At 43.8% G+C, this 19,260-nt stretch overlaps 1 protein-coding gene across 1 annotated transcript in view; it reads left to right on the top strand.

The window, feature by feature from the left end:
* Positions 1-19,260, top strand: part of LOC146859261 (ICOS ligand-like) — a 406,586-nt gene that overhangs the window by 51,621 nt on the left and 335,705 nt on the right. The gene's annotated exons all lie outside the window — the stretch shown is intronic.

Below are 19,260 nucleotides of genomic sequence, written 5' to 3'. Positions count from 1 at the left end.
TCCTATTGTGGCTGCTGAATGTTTTTGTTTCCCTATACTTTGATGTAGCGATGACTGCCAGGCTTCTGTGGTTATCTAGTGAAGCTTAATAACATACTGCTTTATTGTGTCGATTCGTATATTTTGTCAGGCTTCTTACATTGTGAAACGCACAAGTACCTTCAACATGCCTGCCCCAAACCGTGGCCTCAGCACCCAGTGTCCTTTTAGCATCACCGCCCGGAGAGGCTCAAGCTTCCTGTGGGTCATAAGCGCCTTTCTTTTAATTCCTTTTTCCACTGGTGTCATTTATTTTTCACCTCCACTCCTTCGTAACCTATTTACTATTTTCTGGTTCTCCAGTGCTGCAAAGTCATACAAATGGCGAGAGCGCTATGCAAATATGATCACTCATCTGCAAAAAGAAAAAGTAGAAAAACATTGTCATTTACAACACCAATAGCTCTAACTTTCACAAATACGAGATTGATTGTATTGCAAATGCTTGTTTCTTTTGCTCTGTCATCCTATCACTCTTCCCACTTGACTCATCACTTTGTGTATCCACATCTTGCTGCTTACTCATTGTTTTACATTTTCTCTTGTCTCTCTCTTTCACCATCTTCTCTCATCCTCTGGATTAGAACATGCACATCTACTGTTTTTTCCATATCTGAACCTCTTCCCTCTATATATTCCCCAACTCCCACTTATCTTTGTATGTATTCCATTCTCTACTCTCCCACTCCCTTTTCTTTGTCCTTCCGCCTCCGGCTCCCCCACTGTTCCATTCCTCCACCTCACCCCCACTGAGTCACCTGAATATATATGCAGTGATTTAGGCTCCGAATGGATGTTGTTGCTGCTTTTAATAAAAAAGAAATGTAAATTTCCTCTAAGGGTAGAAGCTCTGAAGCCCAGCCTGGTGTGGAGCACAAACAGCTTCACGGTCTGCTTCACTTCTGCTGCACCACATCCGCGCATGTCTACACACTGCTGCAGCACATCAATACACACTCATGGACAAATACACACACATTCATGCATGCATGTCACAGTGCCTATTCATCATCATCATCATCATCATAGTCTTTATTCGATTATAAAATATCATAAAAGACACAAACAAAGAAAACAAGGAAAAACAATTGTTGCAAATCATATAAAATGCTTGAAATCCATCAATAAATACTTAAAAAGTTTATTAAAAAGACATTAAACAGATCATAAGACTAGAGAGTGAACTAAAATGTTGAAAAAACAACATATACAAAAAGAAGAATGGGAAACAGCAATGATAAAGGACCCACAATCCAACTTAACATAACTTCATGGGGGTACTACCGGAGTGTACTTAGGATCATTGTTTCTTAAAAACCATGCCCAGCCCAAATACTTAGCTAGAGCAATAGAGATGATCGGTAAAGTGCCTGTGCGTAAAATTCTTAAAGCAACAGTACTACTCCTTGTACCAGTGCCTATTCAGGTAGCACCTACTTTCCCAGCCACTAGGTAAATAGTAAATGTTTTCTGCTATTCACTCGGCCGCTGGCTAAATAGTAGACTTTATTTACTATTTGACCGACGGCCTAGTAAATAGCTGAGAAACTACACTATTTACCCAGCCGCTGGCTAAATAATAGAGACTCTGCACTGTTTGACCAACAGCCGAGCAAATAGCAGAAAAACATCATTTTTTACCCGGCTGCTGACTAAACCATATAGATTCTGCAGTGTCGGGGTGGTGGATGTACAAATAGCAGCAAAACTTACATATTTACTCGTCAGCTGAGTAAATAGTCGTGATTTCTGAGCTGTCCATCTGAAAGCCATGCAAATAGCAGAAAAACATCACTATTTATCCAGCCACTGGCTAAACAGTAGAGATTTTGCACTGTTTACCCAGCAGCTCTGTAAAAGCAGGAACATTAAAATATTTACCCAGCCGCTTGTTAAATTGAGATTCTGTTTGGTCAACACCCTTGCAAATAGCAGAAAAACGTCACTATTTGCCCGGTCGCTGACTAAATATTAAAGATTCTGCCCTGTTTGGCTGGCAGGTTTTAGAAAACTTCTCCCCCACCTCCACTGAGGCTGTCCTAAGGGGACCTCTTCCCCTTTGCAAATTAGTTACCAACTCAGCGCTGGGGTCGTTTGCTCATCATCAGTTTGCAACACCAACTGCAGTCACAAACTATTATTAAATTCCTTTCCAAATTCGAAAGAGGAAGAAAATCCCATTCATGAACCCTCCTATGTGCAACTCAGAAACAATTGCAAAAGTGTTTTTACTAGTCTAAAAAAAATTCCAACCCATAAAAAGAGTTTTGTGCATAATGATAAGTACGTATGTGGTCACAAACCTTGTGGTTTTGCAACATGAGGCCCTTACTGCTATAATTGGCTTAGATACAGGCACTAACTCAGTGGTCTAAGAGTCACAAATGTTTGACTGTTTCCAAGCTATTTTGACAGACACTGTGGAACTAGACATAATGACTCGGGAGGACCTTTACGGAGCCGTGCTACACACATTCTCCTGATCCTTTACATTTACCTACAGATGTTACTAATTATAAAAAATATTAGAAACTTTGCAAGACAGGTTAAAGCTGTTTATTCTTCTAAAACTATAAACTAGCTCTTACTCACAAAGCCGTGGGAATGTACAAGGATCAGATATAAGGCTTCATGTTCAAAGAAAACTTATTTTTCTGCAACAATCAGTGCATTCTGGAATTATTAATTCCAGTTCAGCTCAACTAAACAAATCAGACACACCCGAAAACAATGATTTTTTCAGATCAAGAACCAGAAATGGAAATGCTGTATCCCAGTGGCATAGGGCCATCTAATATTTAGAGTGATTTTACCAGAATAGAAACAATGTCTTAGGGCCCCTCATGAAGTGGACAGAACAGTATATTTAAGAGGCTTCATTCCAGTCTCATGAAAGAAGTAAGAATGGGCCTGATTTAGAGTTTCGAGGACGGAGCTAACCTAGTTGGGATGGATGAGGGCAACACCTCCAACATCCCTAGGAACCTCCGTCTGCCAAATTTAGAGTAATCCACTGTCCCTGCGGACAACTCTCTACATGCTGTCATTGCAGTTCCTGTCTATGCACAAAACATTTGAAGGACAGCACAGGCAGCATGGCCGACTAGAAAACTTTTTTTTAAAGTTTGTTTTTCAAAAACGAACTCCCAAAGCAGGAGCTTGTTTTGGAAAAATAAAAAAAACTAATGGTCCCACTCGCTGGGAGTTTTTTCCCAGGGTCATTATGTTTTTACTGTCCAATACATCCAGGATTTACTCTATAGGCATAAAGTCCTTCCTGCAATGGCCCTTCCTTTGTCAGGCCATCAGAGGAAGTATTACGTCGAGAAACCTCAAGTAAATTATAATATGAATGAATTTGCACATCGAATGATAGAAAGACATATAGGCATCAACGACACAGAAGAAAATAAACTCACAGAGATTTTTATTCATTGACTTAATACAACTATTGTAAGAAATAAGACACTGAATAAACAGAGAGATTTTGTTAACTCCATTCTTGTGACTTACCGATCGATCATTTCACTGTTCCACTTTGATACTCATTTTCCAGATAGGGGATTTGGTTCCACTATTAGAGTTTCAGAACTGGTTTGGGGTATATTTCTTTCAAATATCATTTTCTGACTGTAGCTCAGACACAGCATTTGTGCTAGGTGATAGCTCTCGCAGAAGTAGCTATAGTGGTGGCTCCAAGCTAAAGTGTCCAAAACAAGGACGCAATGAAGCATGAGATCTCAGCACCAACTGTCATCTGCCTTTCTACCACGGGCGGCTCCTCCATTAGGGCGGAGGAGCATCGCCCCACTGCTTTCTCGCAGTGTGAATATCAGAAACATACCATTTTATGTTTCTGCTTCTCGCGGTGCGTGAAAGCAGAAGGGTATGCCTAGTTGGGGGCGGGTGGGTGGGCGGGACGTGGAGTAGTGGCTTGCCCAGTGCTGTGGGCCCTGACTCTGTGGTCGGCCCTCTGGGACTGACCAAACCAGTCATGTGCACTCTTCATTTTCACTATGTAGGCTGCATGCAGCCTACATAGAGAAAATAACCTCCCCATAGGCGACCGGCTGGGCGCCATCCTCACCAAGCACAACGCTGTCATTGCAGCATTGTGATTGGCTTAGGGGAGAGGAGGGAGGCTGCCTTCTCCCTGTTCCTGCCAGAGGCAGGAGAGCAGGAGGGCAGGAAAGAAGAGGGGAAAACGCGGGACCCAGCCAGGACTGGAGGCGGCGCGGGATCCTATAAGGTACGTTTTTATTTTTTTAATCCCCCCTCGCGAACCCCTGCGCAACCTCTTACATCTACCATAATTCATCTCTCAGGAAGAACTAATCAGCAGCCTGTTACTGAAAATGATCTCACAGAATGTTGATGGGTAGCCTTGTTTCCATTCTCCCTCACTTCAGTTCTGGGTCTCCACCCTCTAGCCACAGGGATGCTGTCAATACACTCCCACTGTGTAGAGCAGATGTTTATACTCACCACCACGTCATGCAAAAACCATCCCACTGGTGCATGCACTAAGACTTTCATCACAGAAGGGGTCTTACCTCTATGCACGAGGGGCAGATTTACCAAGTGCTTGCATTACCCTTGCATCAAGCAAGATGATGCAAAACAACACGAGTCCTTGAATAGGATTTACTCAGCCACCTTGCATGGCTCTACGTGGCTTAGTAAATCCAGAGTACCGCAAAGCAGCTCAAACCACTGATTTGCGTTACCCTGTGTTGAGAAGGCATTCCATGGGTGGAGCATGGGTGTTCTCATACATCCACCCATGGACTTTGATGCAATCCCATATTTAGTAAGTGGAGTAAACCTGGGATTTTGTCAAAATGGTATATCTTCCCAAGTGAGGCGTAACGTAAAAATATCTGTATAAAATATCTATACTTCCTCTTTCTATACGTGCTGCATTTTTTTCTATGTGTGAGGCAGCACACATAAAAAGAGGAAAATGTCTCACAGGATTGTATTTGTGCAGAACTGTGTCAATTCTTCTACAAAAACAATCATACTCGTAAAGCAAGCCCCCTTGCACCATGGTGGAACGGTGCCTCTATTGGCGCTAGGCAGCACACAGTAGGCAGCACTGGGAGAGAGCAGAAATACGTCATATCTTACTAGATTTGGTGCATTTCTGCTCTCTCGCTGCCACGCTACTTAGCACAGCAACTTGTCTTGCTGCCTTGCAGGACTTCTTAGTAAATCTGCCCTTGCTACATAGCCACCTTACATACACACATATGGAATGTCAGCGTAAAGAGATGGGGTCACACCTCTTTGGGCCATCTGAGATGATCTATCTGGAGCCTCCATCACCCATTCTTTTGCTCATCAAAGCCTTCTTGTGATCTTGAGCTTCCCGTTGCTGATTGCCAGATCACATTGACCCCCTTTGTTACACATTAACAATTTTTTCTTATCTTCAGGAAACCAGTTTCTCAAACCCTTTCTGCCATCTTTCACAGATCACACTCTTTTTCACCCTTCCACCTTTAAACTCCTCTGACAAGTTTAAATCCCTATGCCCACAGATCCATCCTCAGACTACTGTGCCAGCATCAGACTGTGTTTTCTACACTCAGAGGTTAGACTGTAACGGTGCCGTCTTTTTGTTAATTTTGCATACTCCGATTTTTCAACAAATACCAGTTCTATACGTCTGCTGAAGAGGTGGGGATTATAGGGGTTGGCAGTACAAGGAGCATAAATAAGACCTATTTTCAAAACGGATATTTATTATCCTAATACATGCAGCCTAGACCCCATAGCTGTCCCACTGCTCCTGATCTTCTTCCTTCACTTCTTGATCCTACTGTTACTTTAGGCATTGGTCCTCCTCCTAGTCCCCTGCCAAGTCCTCTTTTTTTGGTTCTCCTGGCCAGTGGCAGCTCCTCCGCTAAAATGGAGTAGAGTCGCTCCACTGCCTGCAGCACTGCAAAATCAGGAAAACTAAAATGATAATATCATCTTGTTTTCCATGCTCTGGCAGCTTTGTGGGAGGGGTGGGGCTGTACTGCTCAGGGAGCAGGGGGGTAGTAGTTCGCCCCCTCCAAGTGAGCATGAATGTTTGGCTGGCCCTTTCGCACCAGACAAACACTCATGCGCACTTTGCATGTTCTCCATCCAGGCTGCATTACAGCCAGGGTGGAGAACATGCCCCAAGTTCCCATTACCTTGCTGAGGGCCAACCACGTTGCTCAGACCAATCGCAATACTGCATTGCAGTGTTGTGATTGGTCACGGGAGCCTGGGTGAGTGCTTCCTGATCCTACCTCCTGTTAAGCAGAAGGAAGGGAGGACACAGAGGACCGGTCTAACTAGATATGGTCATCGTGGTACTGGTTTCCTGAATCTGGGGATTAAGGTTGTAGTCCTTCCTGACCGTGGTCTTCCTGGTACTGCTCCTGGCTAATCCTTGCATTAGCCCTTCCTGGACCTCCTGATCCTGGTACTACTGATCCTCATCCTGGTCCTGCTAGTCTGCTGGGTCCTTATTTACGTGGACATCTTGTCCAGGTTCTCGTAGGGCTGGCATTCCTAGTCTTCCTGGTTTGAGTCATTCTGATTCTCGTCATCTTGATTCTTTTTGCCCTGGTCCTTGTAGTCCACCTGGTACTGCCTCTGTCCTGGTCCTCCTTATTAGATCCACTTAGTCTGGGCCTAGTCATTTTGGTGCTGCTCTTGTCCCATTGGTCCTTGTGGCTCTGGTTGACCTGGTGTCATTGATCCTAAAGAGCCTGGTTCTAATACCCCAGTTACTAGTCATCCTGCTCCACTTGGAACTTCAGGTCCCGGTTCCCTTAGTTCTGACCTCTCTGGTCCTACCAGCCCTGTTTCTGTTCCTGCTTATTCTGATCCTTCAAGTCCACCTAATCCTCCCCCACCTGGTCCCTGGTCTTAAGAGCCGTAGTCCATCTATCCTGACCTGACTAGTTCTCCGTGTTCTCCTCCAACATGTCATGATACTCTTGGCCCTGGCCATCGTGCTCATTGTCATCTTGGATTAAGTTGTCCACTTTTTCCTGATCTCTCTTGTTCAGGTCATCCTGTGCCTAGCTGTACTTAGCCACTCAGCTTGCTCATCATGACTCCTATCATCCTGGTCTTCCTTGTACAAGCTCCCCTTTTCCTCCTCATCCTGGTCCTGCTTGTCCTGGTTTGCCAGGTCCTGATACTCTGGGCCTCTGTGAATTGAACTTTCATTTATCCCATGCTTGTGGTGCCACTGGTCCTCTTAGCTCTTGCCCTGTTGGCCCTGCTTGGCCATCCCCTCTTTATTCTTCAGGTTCTGTTCCCCTAGTCTTCCTAACTCTCAGTTTGGTTTACTGAGGAATGGTCTTCTTATTCCTGGTCCTCTCAGTCTGTGTTCTCTTCCTGGTTTTGTGTCCACTAGACTTGATCCTTCTGTTTCTGGAACTCATTGTTAGGGTCTTTATATGCCTAATCCTCTTGCTTCAGGTCCTTCTGACCATCCTGGTCCTTTCAGGGCCCTGTATCTTAGCTCTTTCTTTTCTTTTGACCCTCATCCATTTAACTTGGTCCTTCTGATCCTTCTCACCCTGTTCATCTGATTGCCCGTACATCAGTTCCTGGTCCTGCTGGTCCCCTCGGTCTACCTGGCCTCTTGTGTCCTGGCCCTCTTAGCTTTTCTCTTCCTGTTAAGGTTCATTCTTGACCTCCTGGCCCTGTGCCTTCTCCTCATAATCCTTCTGGCACTGCACCCAATAGTCTGGGCTCTCTTGGTCCTGGTTCTCTTTGTTTGAGTCCTTCTGAGCATCACCATGTTGGTCCTGGTCCTCCTGGACATTCAGGTTCAATCCCCCTAGTCTTCCTGGTTCTGGCTATCCTGGTCCTCCTGATCTTCTTCAACCTGGTCCTGCTACTCCCAGTTGCTGGTCTTTCTCCTTCACTTGGTGCTCTGGGCCCACGTCCTATGATCATGGTCCCTTTGCACTCCTAAGCCTGTTCTATTGGAGCTGTTCCTTCTAATCCTCCTTGCTCTGGTCCTGGTCCTCCTGACTCTGGTCCTGCTGGTATTCTTGGAACTGACCCTCTTGTCGTCCTTGATTTTTCTGTTCCCCGGTCGTATTGGCCTGGATTTTATCTTCCTGGATCTGGTCCTAATCCTTTTGCCCCTGGTCTTCCTGCTGCTGCACAAACTTATCATGGTTCTCCTGTATCTGGTTGACCTGGGCCTGGCCATCCTGCTACACATCTTTCTGGCCATCCTATTCTTAGCCCTGTGGCCTGGACCTCTTCCTGAACCTTGTTTTCCTCCTCACCCTGGTCCTCTTGGTCCTGGAGCTCAAGGTCCAGATCCTCTTTGCCCTTATCTTCCTGGTCCCCTTAGTTCTTGTTTCTTTGGCCCTTTTAAAACTATTTCTTCTGACTCTGGCTGCCTGTGTTCCTGGCCTTAGCTAGCTGGCACACCTGGCTATGGTCATGCTAATCTTGTTTTTCATAGTTCCTTTTCCTTCTTGAGATTCTGTGCCCATTGTCCCTGATCCTCTTGGTACTGCTTCTTATAGTTTTCGTTCTCCGGGACCTAGGTGTCCTGGACCTGACCCACTTGCTATCTTAGTCTTGGTCTCCTTGGTGTCCTGGTCATCCTGGTGCTTCTTGTTCCATTGTGCTTGTTATCATAAACGTTGACTTTTGGTCATCATGGCCCTTCCTGGTTCCCCCAGTCTTGGACCATGTGGCCTTGAATCCTTTGTGTTCCTCTTGGTCTTAGTCCTGGTTCTCCTCACCGTCAACCTCCTAGCCCTGCGACCACAGGTACTGGGCCTTCTTGATTCTCGTATCCTGGTACTCTTACCCATTGTCCTCCTGGTGTGGGTTGTCTTTGTTATCCTGGATCTATTCCTTACCGATTTTTTCCTAATTGTAATGCAGCCATTGATCCAGGTCCTGTTCATCCAGGTTCTTCTTGTTCACGTCCTCCTGAGCCTGGTCATTGTGGTCCTGATCATCCTGCCCAGCACAGTCCATTTCACTTCATCTCCCAAATGCTGGTTGAACATCTTACCTCAGATCCTCCTCACTCTGGCCCTGCTACTTGTAATGATTGCTCTGCCCCACTTGGTAGACCTGAGCCCTGGTCCCTTAAGTCCTGATGTTCATGACCCTCTAAGCCTTGTTTCTGGTCCTACTGGTCATGATTCTTTTAGTTTACCAGGTCCTTTTGTTCTAGTCTTCAGGGGGCCCTTGTTACCGTCCCATCTCAATCTTTCTAATCCCTATCCTGCTTATACTAGTATCCTGGACATACTCGCCATTGCCCTTCAGGTCCTGATCTTCTTGACCTCTTCAAACTGGTACTGATCCTCCTTTCCCTTGACCTCATGCTCCTTGCCCACATGGGTCTGCATTAACTTGTCCTGTCACAGGTCATCCTAGCCTTTCTTAGTTTGGGTGTTCCTTGACCTACGGTTCGTGCTCGTCTAAGAACTTCCTGTCCCTATACTTCCTGATTCTGGATTGATTGGTCATCATTCCCATGTATTCCTTCCCCTAATTGTTTGGATCTTGGGTGTCTTGTTTCACAGGCTGATGATCCTGGACCATTTCATCCTCTTCACCCTAATCCTCGTCCATTAGTCAATTAATCATAAACTTTATTCGATTTGGTAAGTAAATCATAATAGTACATAAATGACAGTACATTCATACTAAAATGTGTCATGAAGTAAAAAGACATAATTTAGGTAAAGTTCTCAAGATCATTAAAAGGTTACTAAATTCTATAAAATCACGGGGAATAAAAACAAATAAGATAACAAGCAAAAATCCAACTTAATAGTATTATTCAAATGCACATTTCTTAGCAAATCTGTCACAGTCTCATACAGAATCCCATTTCCCTCCTGTGATTAAGAAAAAGTGCATATACAAAAGGAAGGAAGAAGAGTGCTATAGCGTGCTCCATGAATTGATGCACTCACTCATCTGTATCGTTTTCCTATTATGAGTGCTCCTCTTATAAAATTTAAGACCACAATGCAGAAATCAGAAGAGTAGAGCAACTGTAAGGGACTAAAACCTTCTCTATAAGAACAAGGACGGCACAGCCTTAGTATCACAAGCAAAAATGTGGATCTCACATTTTTGTACAATGCAGAGAACAAAACAAGGTCCACATTATTAAATGGGCAGGGCGGAAGGTAGTCGTGTCAACCACCTTGATTGGGAAAGGCTGCCAAAAAGTGCAACGTGCTTAAGCGGAATCAGGTTAGATAAAATCTGTGTTGAGGCTCCAGAAAAAAATATAAGTAGGGTTGCATTTGCTTAGTGGAAAAACTATCATTGCCCAAGCTTGAAACTCTTCGCAGGTTTATTTGCAGGTTGTGGTATACACTGTACCTTGAACCATATAAGGACTTTATAGGAGACTTTGCGTGAGAAGAGATATTACCGGGGTCATTGAATTCTATTGCACCCAGTTCACTGAATGCACGCTTCAGATAACCAAGCTAGAGCATCCTCTCAGTGTTGGCCAAAGAAAGACAATCCATGATAATGGATCTTGAAAAATCCAGGTCCAATGTGTGCCAGATTTTCAACTCTTATTGGGGCACGTCCTATGCACTCTGTGATATATACTCAAGAACCAGTTTAGAGTGGCAGAAAGATATTGATGCTCTCTTGGGGACCATCAACAGCTTTCAAATAAAATAATTTTTACTTGGAGTTTTCTACAATTGCTGGAACCCCCACACTCCAGCCCCATAAGTAGCGATTAAGAGGCATTTAGTTTTATAGAGAGTGATCATTTCTTTAATAGGCTAATGACATAATTTTGCTGCAAAACGAAACAGTGCATCTATGGCTCTAGTCGTTTTCTGCGCCCTAAGGGTCAGCAGGGGGTCCAATGATAACTGGGTGTTAAAAAGAGTCCAAAGGTAAGAAAAATTATGAACTTTCTTGACCCGATTGGCCTGTACGGTGAAGGATTTCGACTTTGTTGAGTTGGGGCCACACACCCTAACAAATGACTTTTTATGGTTCACTTTTACATCTAAAGAAGAAATAAGTCTACATAGGCATCTATGGTTCTCTCCAGGCTCATGGCTGTCCTTGCAAGAAAGACAGCGCCATCGGCATAAAGTAATGTTGTGACAATGTTTTGGCTGATTTTTGGGCAGTCTAGATCCTTTTTCAATACATGGCCTCGAAGCCATTTGTATAAACGAGAAATAAAAAGCGGGCCAATATACAGCCCTGGCAAACCCCCAACATAAAGACAATTGGTTCTGTTCTCTCACCATTGCTGCCATAACATATTTTTACTGTGCAACAGGACAACAAGGTGTTCCTCCACCTCCATATCTCCCATTGTATTCCACATTCTGATCTGACTGACAGTATCAAATGCACTAGATAGGTCCATGAATGCTAGATGTAAGGAGCACTTTATGGACCTGCTGTATTTACTGACAATTAGTGACAGGTTCAGACATTGTTCCATTCCCCATCCAAAACTGTGTTAGGTTTTAGAAAGCACCTTGTTTGAAAAGGCCCACTCGTCTAGGAGAACCAAGAGGACCCTGCCCAAAACATTTACTGTTGCGTCTATTAGAGATATCGGCCTGCAACAGGCCGGGTCAATCCCATCCCCTTTCTTGAAGATAGGGACTACTATAGCGTCTTTCCATGAGACATAGATGGGACCTGTGATAGAAGCCCTAAAGATATTCTTCAGAATGGTGCCCAGAGATTGGGGTTATCCTTGAACAGGTCAAGGGGGGCCCCATCTGGGCCAGGTGCTTTGAGGTGGATACCTTGAGTTATTGCTGCCTCCACCTCCTTAAAAGAAATTGATTGCCTGTTCTCTCTCTTTAATCATAGTGACGTCCCTTGTTTGTGTTTGAAGAGCTTTATTTCAGGAAAATATTAGTACAAAGATATCAGCGACAGTACAAATACAGTTAAATAGCATGAAAAGGCCAATATCATAAGAAACGAGCAAAAGCATTTTATAAGGATTTTAAGGGAAAAACAGGAGAAAGGGGGAAAGGGGAAAGGGGAAAAGAAATAAAATAAAAGAGGAAAAAAGGAAATGGTGCAATGCAATATGAAAATACAATAACATGCTTTAGAAGTAAGTGCTGTAGGCGAAAACAATAGTCAAATAGCAAATACGAAGAGCAAATATAACAATAAATAAATCCTGTAGTGTTATTGCAAGCAGAGAAGATGTAAATTCCTCAAGGCGGGTCAAAATTGTCTGCATTGGTGCATGATAGTTTCTTACGAACCATCCGGTCTAGATAAGAGGTAAGGGGTAACCAAAAGAGATCCCTATTGTGGGTGGGATTACAGGAGGAAGCAAAAGCGGTATCAAGTCTGTGGAAGTGACATAGAGAGTTCCACCAGCAGCGTATGGAGACCTTAGTGAGGGACTTCCAGTTGGAAGAAATATGCTGAAAGGCTAATGCAAGCATGAGGTCAAAGAGACCGCGAGAGTGAAGAGGGAGAACTAGCGAATCTGATAAACTGCCAAGAAAAAGGATAGGTATAGAGTATTGAGAGGAAATATCGAAAATGCGTTATGATGTATAGCCAAACAGAGTCCCAAAAGTGAGAAACAGAGGGACATAAGAATAAGAGATGAAAAAGGTTGGCATTGGGGGAAGAACATGTCCAGCAGAGAGAATCAGCAGAGGAGGAAAAACGGGCTAGAGAAAGTGGAGAAAGGTATAGCCCATGATACAGATAAAAGAGAGATTGAGTAAGAGAGGCAGAACGAGAAATTTTTAGAGATCTGGACCAGAGTTTATCCCACATGGCAACGGACCAAACACAACCCAAATCCGCCTCCCAGGAAAGCTCCAACTTAGATTTAGGGCGATCTGGGTTAGGAGCAGAAAAGAATTTATAGATGAGGGAAGCCTTGGGGAGGACAGAAAGCACCTTAAGAAGAGGAGCGCAGGGAGCAGAAGAAGGGGAAGAAGGAAGAGAGTAGAAAACATCAAGAATAAGTGTCATTAGAGTAACAAACTTTTGAAAAAAAGAGCGAGGACAGTGAAAGGACCTCTGAAATTGAGGAAAGGAACAGGGAGAAAGACCGTCAAAAAATTGATTCACCCAGATGATGCCCTTAGACTTCCAAGCCTTCCAGAAGATGGGCCTATTCTTTATAAGAATAAGTGAATTATACCAAACGGTGGAATCCAGAAAAGACTCCCGAGTTGTAGGTGAAGGATGAAAGAGAGGCTTTAAAAGAGAAGAGGTGTGTTTAAATAAAGGGAGTGACGAGTGCGGAGCCTTGGCAGAGAAACGAATAGTCTCTTTGAAAGAAAAAGGCAACAACAATGTTTGTTCGATATGCAGCCACAGAGGAGCAAGAGGAGAGGGAGTAGAAGCCAGCCACCTGGATGCCTGACGGAGAGAGAAAGACTTATGGTAAAGACGAAAATCTGGGAAATTAATCCCACCATTGGACTTGGGCTTGCGAAGACACGCTAATGAGATTCTGCCCTCTTTTTCCTCCAAAGAAATCTCGGCAAACAAGAGTCGATGCGTTTAAAATAAATTGCGGGAATATGAACAGGCAACATAGACAAAATATAAATTAAAATGGGAGCTATCATCATCTTGATTGAATCCATTCGTCCCCACCAAGAAAGAAAGAGGGGATTCCAGGTGGAAAATAAATGATCAATACGAGACAAAACCGCAGACATGTTTAAAGAAATTGAGGAGGAAATAGAGTTGGAAAACCATACTCCTAGGTACTTAATTTTGGAACTATTCCAAGCAAATCCAGTAGAAGAGAATACAGAAGGAGTACAAAATTTGGTAAGAGGGAGAATCTCAGTTTTATCCGAATTAATTTTATACCCTGAGACCTGGGAAAAGGAATCAAACTCAGACAATAAAGGGGGGATAGAAGTTTCCGGAGCAGAAATAAAAAGAATGATATCATCCGCATAAGCAGAAAGCTTCAATTGTCTAGTCCCATATGGAAAACCTAAAATAGAGTCGTTATTACGAATGGAAGACAAAAAAGGTTCAAGGGCCAGGACGAAAAGTAAAGGAGATAAGGGACAACCTTGACGTCAACCCCGTTTTAGAGGGAAGTACGAAGAGACTTGACCATTAACCAGGACAGCAGCTTTGGGGGAGGAGTACAAGAGAGAAATGAGAGAGATGAAACGAGGGCCAAAACCATACCAACGCAAAGAAGCAAAAAGGAAAGACCAGTCAACTCTATCAAAGGCCTTCTCAGCGTCAACAGAAATAGCTGCCAAGGAGATAGAGAGAGATGGGACTTTATTTAAAACATTAAGAAAGAGACGAGAATTATCGGAGGTAAGTCTGCCTTTAACAAAACCGCATTGTTCCTTCCCAATAAGATGGGGCATAAGGGGGTCAAGCCGTAACGCAAGAGTTTTAGCAAACAACTTGTAATCCACATTTACTAAAGAGATCAGACGATAGTTCTTGCAGAATTTGGGATCGCGACCATCCTTAGGAATGAGACAAATGGTGGCTTCCTGGAATGTACCCTCAGCCTTGCCCAACAAACAAAACGATTGAAAGAGAGAAAGAAGTTTGGGGAGTAAAAGATCAGAGAAGTGTAGATAGAATTCAACCGAAAAACCGTCAGGACCTGGGGTTTTGCCTTTGGTAAGAATATTCAAAGCCGCAGATAGCCCTTGTAAAGAGAGATCCGCATCCAAGTCTGGGAGATTGACATGAGAGTGTGACGGTTTAGGTAGTTTATCAAAATAAGCCTGGACCAAAGAGGGAGGGGGAGAAGTTTCCGGAGTATAAAGCGCAGAATAAAAGGATTGAAATTGGTCAAGAATATCCTGAGGTTTATGTAATAAGATGTTTTCAGATGAGTAGATGGATTCAATAAAGGAACGCTCCTTGCGGGACTTAAGATAGTTGGCAAGAAGTTTACCTGCCTTATTGCGTCCACCATAATAACGCGCACTACTGCGAAGAAGCACCGACGAAGCATTGTCAGTAGTAAATTTATTGTACTCCAGCTTGGCACGAATAAGATCGGGAGGGACGGGACTATTGGGAGAAGAGTAAAACTTATGTTCCAAAGATTTAATGTGAGCCAATGTAGTTTTCTGCTTCTGAAGAAAACGCTTTTTCTTCTTAGAGACAAAGTCAATGACAAACCCGCGAGCCGTAGCCTTAAAGGAGTCCCAAAGAGAATGGGGGGAAATATTAGAAACATCATTTAACATAAAAAATTCAGTAGCGAAGGAACGAAAGGAGGAAGAAAAGAGAGGATCAGTAAGAAGAGAATTATTAAATCGCCAGCGAGAAGACCTGGGACGCGGAGGAAGGAGGTCGAGATCCGTCACAATAGGGGCATGGTCCGAGATAAGTATAGGTTCAATAGAGGAAGAGAGTAGATTTTGTAATAGGGAAGGAGAAAGAAAAATATAGTCAAGACGAGAGAAAGATGAGTGAGGAGGAGAGAAAAAGGAATAGTCAAGAGAGTCAGGATGTGAAAGTCTCCAGGAATCGGTGAGATGTGATTGGGAAATAGTATCTAGAAATTGTTTATGAGGCTTATGAGGAATAAACCGAACAGTTGACTTACGGTCCAGAAAAGGGTCCACAATCTGGTTACAGTCACCACCTAGAATAAAGAGGTCATCTCTATGCTGTATACATTTGCTCGTAATCGAGGGCTAGAAAAATAAATCGGGCTGTGTAGGGCCATAGACATTGAAGACCGTCAGAGGAACATCGTTAATCAGTAACTTAGCTAGTATCCACCTACCATCAGAATATGTCTCTTGTAATAATACTTTACATGCTAACCTTTTATGACACAAGACAGAAACACCATTCTTCTTATTGGTAGAGGGAGAAAATAACACCGTACCCACCCAACCTCGCCTTAGCTTGAGAGACTCAGCCTCCGAGAGGTGAGTCTCTTGTAACAGAACAATGTCAGGATTATAAGAAGCAAGGTGGGAAAGAATCCTCTGGCGCTTAATAGGACTAATAAAACCCTTTACATTCCAGGAGATTACTCTGAATTTAAACGCAATAAAACATTAATAGAAACAGTACCTACAGCAACAATGAAAAAGTGAGAAGATATCATATCAAAGACAATAAATACTAAAAAAAAAAGAAAATCGCAACAAATACAGGGAAATAGGAACAAATGGAAGAATATAAATAGAGAGACAAAAACATGATACTAATAGAGAAGAGACAAAAGAGGATAATATGGTGAGAAAGATGGAGAGGAAAAAAGATAAAGGACAAGAGAAAAAAAGTACAAGAAGAGACAGTACATATCCAAAAAGGATGACTGAAGATAACGTACCTGAAGGGGACATAAAAAGGATGGCGGGGTTGTGGAAGGATTCGAGAAGATTGACCACCCAAAACCAGGAGAACACACCGAGTCAGGACGGAAGACGAAAAAGACAAACCATATGGAATGAAGAAGAACACATCAGTCGGCCTAGATGAAGAAAAAGAGGATGTGAACAAATATGGTGAAAGAAATAACAATAAAACAAAATGCGTAGAAAAGAAACAAACAACAAGATACTAGATGAAAAAGACTTGATCTAAGGCAAACCAACCATAAGACACAAAGCAATGCAAAAACATTTTAGATAAAACCTGCAAGAAAAAAGAGATTTAAGCATTCAACCACAAGCAGTAGAAGTATCCATGCCAGTATTAGACTGAATGTGAATAAAGTTTTTAAGTTCCGCAGGATCTTGAAAAGTCCAAGTTTGGTTCTGATGAGTAACTTTAAAGATGCAAGGATGGAATAAGCCGTATCTGGCTCCAAGAGAGCGTAGAGGGGCGCGAAGACTCAAAAATTCCTTCCGTCTTGCAGCAGTTGCATTCGAAACATCCTGGGAAAGAAAAACCCTCTGTCCCAACCATGAAACTTGACGCTTGGCTCTAGCCGCAGAAAGGACCAGAAGTAGATCTGTAAACTTTAAGAAAAGAATGATAACTCCACGAGGCTTGGATGAGGTGGAGGAGCGAGGGCCAAGTCTATGAGCTCTTTGGATGCTAAGAGAGGTAGTGGCAGGCAAATCCAAAAGTTTCAGGAGGAAGGAGGAGAAAAACGAGCCAGGATCATCACCTTCCAAGGATTCTGGAAGGCCATAAATGCGCAGATTATTCCTCCTATTCCTATTTTCTAACTCCTCAGTGTGTTGCTGGAGGGCAAGAACGGACTTCTCTAGTGAGGCTATACGTTGAGAATTGACTTGGATCTCTGAAACATGCTGCTCCACTGAAGAAACTCTGTTGTCCATAGTTGACCATTTTAGTTCAAAGTTCTGCATTTTGTTAGTAGTCTCCTCAACAAATGGGCGTAAAGCACGGATCTCCTCCAGGAGTAACTCCAGAGAGATAGGAGAAGAAGGTTTGTCCGGAGGAGGAGAATCCTGCTTCAAGCGTTTAGAGGATGTAGAAGGAGGAGAGACCTTACTTGAAGAGGGCTGCGAGGAGGAAGCACGATTAGGAGCTGAAGCAGCCATTTGGTCTAGATTAGATGAAAAATCAGCAGCTGAGGAGGAGGAAGGCGACGTCGTAGAGGCGTTTTTTGAGGGTACAAAAACAAACTTCGGGTTACGCAACTTGCCCATAGGTATTGTGGGGGCTAGGTAACACAATGTACCAAGGCAAGGAGGAAGAGAAGAAAAAGATCTTCCTGACCCTGACAGGTAGGCACCGTACAGTGCAGATAGGCAGCACAGATGTGAGGTGGACGACAGCAACAGCGATCAAAACTGAACTCAGCAAGGCATCGCAAAGACACTCAAATCCCTGCTGATAAACATGAGCCAGGAAAAGGTGCGACGCCTTAATAAGCGCCGAGGTGATAATGGACTTCAGCCAAAAACCATGAGAGCTGTCAGGTATTGTGTACGTGCGACCACCACAGATATCACCAAACCTCCTAGAACCACAGCGCAGGATGAAGGTAGTAAAACAAAGGGAAGTCCAGTGCCACTTCACGTGATTCAAGACGTAATCCTGAAGTATCTCCTCAAAAAGTAGTGAAAGCAAGTCAGAGAGTAAAATGTAGTGTCCAAAAACAAGTTGGCGCCATATAATGGTCATTCCCACACATAGCGCAAAAGGGGCATAATATATCACCTCAGTAGAAGTCCGCAGCTGATGAAACCAAGTGAAGGAGCGGGTAAAATACAAGTAAAGATCAACTCCCTATGGCATCCCTGAGCAGAAACCTCTCCTGATGCTACTCAAAAGAAAGAAAAAAAAAGTCTTCAAAACGCGCAGAAAACAGACATTAGGAAGTCAAGCAGGCAGCATTTGTATCAGTTTGTGTGGATGCGCTGAGCGCATACGAGCGCTCCGAGATACTCAAAATGGCGGTCGCGCTGAGGGGGACTGAAAAAGCAGCATTAATGACGCATAAGGGAACAAAAAAACATAATGCAGACCTCAGGAGACAGGCGGCAGGCTCCGGTTTTGAAATACACCGCAAACGCACATGTTGCGGTTCCGAGAGTGCAGGACGCCGTAAAAGATCGTCCCGGCACAGCGGAGCTCCCGTACTAGGCGGCCATCTTCTTCGGCGTCCTAGCCACGCCCCCCAGTGACGTCCCTTGTGATCAGGATTTAAGGCTCTGTTTAGGGGGGTTAAACATATAAGAGTAATGTTCAAGCCAGGCGTGTCCTGGTATTAGGGAATCCATTTTTAGTGTAGGAGTATCCCAGAGTACTGGACTTTTAATGACTACCCGAATTTTCCTTCAAGTCTCCGGGGCAGTGTTTAGGGCTCTTCTCAACTCTCTATGCACTTTGTGCACTCGCTATTGAACCAGCATTCAGGAGGGGGCAGGTCCAGCAGAATATCTGACGGATAGGGCTGAAGAGACAGCTGAACAAAAGGTCTCAAAATCCTGAACCAGGGCAGCGGATACGGCCTCTAATATCAGACACTTTTCCATTAGGGCAATATTCTCTCTCACTGCTTTCGACTCAAATCCCTGGGAATTTATCTGGTCGCATTTCAGCCTTAGGCCTTTATTTGGGTTACGTTGGATGGGGGGTTATTTAACTTTGAGTTCCCTGTCTGCTTGTCTAGATTAAGGGAAGCCACTAAGGTGACTATGGTCACTGGTGCAATTTAGCATGATTTTAAAATTCGGGACAAGTCCATCATGGCTTCTTGAAGAAACATAAAATCAAGTGTGCTCTCTTGTCCTCTTCCCATGAAAGACG

Source organism: Triturus cristatus, chromosome 3_2, assembly GCF_964204655.1.
Source record: "Triturus cristatus chromosome 3_2, aTriCri1.1, whole genome shotgun sequence".
Taxonomy (NCBI): domain Eukaryota; kingdom Metazoa; phylum Chordata; class Amphibia; order Caudata; family Salamandridae; genus Triturus; species Triturus cristatus.
This window is presented reverse-complemented; position numbering and strand designations above follow the sequence as displayed.